We start from the raw sequence: 3,018 nt of genomic DNA, 5'->3' as shown, positions 1-3,018 counted from the left end.
CTCTCTCTGCCTCTCTGCCTCTCTGTCTCTGTCTCTCTGTCTCTCTGCCTCTCTGCCTCTCTGCCTCTGCCTCTGCCTCTGCCTTTGCCTCCTCAAGTGCAAAAGGAAGGTTACCCAAGTTCTCTTCCAGAGGAACACATTGAAGATGAATTGGAAACAAGGATATGTGACAAGGCTTGTATGATATACAAGGTGATATGAGGGTCTGTAAGTCCTTTGAGGGACATAAAGGTAATGTTGATGGACCTTACAAGGACTGCAGAGAAGAAATGCTAGTGTAAGAAGCAACCTTGTGATTTTTCAACCATCTTATCATCTTTCTGACAGAAAATTGACTTGGCTTCAGATATTACCAACATCTACAAGGTTAAACTCATCATATATATACACACACATATATATATGTACATACATATATATGTACATATATGTGTATTTATATGTATACATATGTATATATATATTTCATATTTAGAAGTAAAATACCTTTTAGTCTTTTTTAAAGATTTATTTTATGCATATGAGTACACACTGTAGCTGTAGAGATAGTTGTGAGCCTTCATCTGGTTGTTGGAAATTGACTTTTAGGACCTCTGCTCACTCCAGTCAACCCTGCTCACACCAGTAGACCCTGCTTGCTCAGTCCCTGCTCACTGAGGCCCAAAGATTTATTAATTATTATAAATAAGTACACTATAGCTGTCTTCAGACACACCAGAAGAGGGTGTCAGATCTCATTACAGGCGGATGTGAGCCACCAAGTGGTTGCTTGGATTTGAACTCAGGGCCTTTGGAAGAGCAGTCGGTGCTCTTACCCACTGAGCCATCTCACCAGCCTCCTTTTAGTCTTAACAGTATCAGGAACAACCAAATGCTGATGAATCACTGAGGTTAAGAAATGTCACATCCACATATGATCTTGAAGCAATCAGAGCATTTCTTACATTAAACCAAAATAAATGAGCCTGGCACCCTGTAGTGGCAAGGAAGAAGAGCAGCCCAGTGCCTCTGTGTTTCACCTCCCTGAGCAGTGCTCTGATACCCCAGCCTTGAGGCAAAAACACAGAACCACACCCATGCTTCTATGGTTCTTCCAGGGGCTGCTCTGTCACAGTTTTTCATAATTCTTACCGTTCTAGTGCATCACACAAAATATAGGGGCGGTAGTTTCTCACTGACAGATCATACCAACCACTGAACAAAGACTATGGTGTGTGGACTTCAACAGTGTCCCCACCCCCAATTTCTGTCCACCTAGAATTACTAGATATGTGAGGTGGGCAGTTTGAGCACCAATCTCCTGGAAGAATGAACTTTCACACTGTCCTTCCCTTCGGTGTCAAATAAACCTTTTGAGGGCATGCCAGAAGTACTGCTGCATTAGCATTTAAACTTTCCAACATGTGTCCTCGACCTTCAGTTTGGCATGCTCTGAAGTGTGTGTGTGTGTGTGTGTGTGTGTGTACATGCACATGTGAGTGTGTGTATGCAGGGGGGTTATGGTACCGATCACTAAGATATACACGTTACCTCACTACCTTTGCTGGCAAGGGGAAGTAATATGCTCCCTATTAACAAACTAACTCTGTAAATTTTAATATGATCATGTATATGTGCGGTACTTTGAACCATTTAAAAGCTTATAAGGGTCCCCTGACTAGGAGGCAGCCCACATGTCAGAGAGATGGGTGGGAAAAGAAGCATTTATTAAATTAGAAGCTAGTGATTTCCAAGGTGATAAAACTGATGACTTGTTCAAACACTGAAACCTCTTGAAGATCTTTCCAAATCTTAATCCCACCCACAGCAGTCTCTTGGGGATGGTGAGAATGGGTGCTTGTTTTAAAGTGTCTCCTTTGTGTAGCCTTTACTATTTGTCTCCATTTCACCAGACATGCTCCTTTTACTAGATTACACCTCGGGATGTCTCCAATCAGTTGCTGCTCCCAAGTCATGTCACAGGAAATGGGATGAAAGGGTGAGATTCAGCCACATGAAAATGGCCACGCCAGCAACAGTAACTCTTGCTAACCTCCCCCACAGCAGAGACACTTGGAAGAAAGGATTCAACTGATTACCATCATCATCTCCACGACAAAGTTCACCATCAAGATGGCTAAGAGCAAAGCCTTCGCTTCACTGATAAGTATTCAGAGGGGCTAGTAAGCCATGGCTATATCTATCTATTCTACTTTGTTGACGATGTCACTGTCTATATGTCTGTGTATGTGCGCATGCACATTTGTATATATAGGAATATTTCCAAATACCAATATCTAATTTGTCTCTCTCTGTCTTTTGAGCTATCCCATCCTAGTCATATAAAAAGCCCCCATGATTCTGCCTTGCAAAGTGCCGTAGTCTAATCCATGGTCTGTTTCCCTGGTGAAGAGGCATTGATTGCCTTCCTTCCCCTCTCCAGAGCGCATAGCAAATCTCATCTCAGCAGTCACAGTGCATCACAATGTATCCCAGAATAAATATTAGTCAAGAAAATAGCTCTGCCTCTCCTATAGAGTGCAGCCCTTCATACAGAGAAAAAAAGCTGGTTGTGTCCCTGGTGATAGTTGCCTGTTGCCATGGGAATGAATCTAAAGATTCTGTGACATTTCCTGCAGCCACTAAGTAGAATACTTTGTAGACAAAAGGCCCATCTTTGTGTATCTACCTGGTAAATCTCAGGGCAAGAGAAACCTCTAGAGGAATGTAGTGAGGAAGAGCTGTGTGACTCAGGCATTGCAAGAGATTCTGTGCAATCACAAACCGAGAAAAGCAAAACGAGAAAAATCAATAGATTGCCTAAATCTCAATCCCATTAAATCAGGTGATTCTCAACCTTATGATTGCTGCGACTATTTAATACAAGTTCCTCATGTTGTGGTGATCTCAACCACAAAATTATTTTTTGTTGCTACTTCCTAACTGTGATTTTTGCTACTGTTATGAATCATAATGTAAATATCTGTGTTTTTCAATGGTCTTAAGCAACCCCTGTGAAAGGGTTATTCAACTCCCAAA

General features: G+C 41.9%; 1 long non-coding RNA gene across 7 annotated transcripts in view; it reads left to right on the top strand.

Moving 5' to 3' along the window:
- LOC116088441 overlaps positions 1 to 2,344 on the top strand; it is an 83,248-nt gene extending 80,904 nt beyond the window's left edge. For 4 of the 7 annotated variants that reach the window (XR_004117890.1, XR_004117889.1, XR_004117888.1 and 1 more), the window contains one exon: positions 1,911 to 2,344. This is a non-coding gene — a long non-coding RNA (uncharacterized LOC116088441). Of the gene's footprint in view, positions 1 to 1,892 lie in introns of all 7 variants that reach the window. The other 3 variants (XR_004117894.1, XR_004117892.1, XR_004117891.1) reach the window with 2 other exon arrangements.
- Positions 2,345 to 3,018: the final 674 nt, after the last annotated feature.

This window comes from Mastomys coucha, unplaced genomic scaffold (assembly GCF_008632895.1).
Source record: "Mastomys coucha isolate ucsf_1 unplaced genomic scaffold, UCSF_Mcou_1 pScaffold14, whole genome shotgun sequence".
Lineage (NCBI taxonomy): Eukaryota > Metazoa > Chordata > Mammalia > Rodentia > Muridae > Mastomys > Mastomys coucha.
Note: the sequence above shows the minus strand (reverse complement) of the source record. Positions and strands in the feature narration are given on the sequence as shown.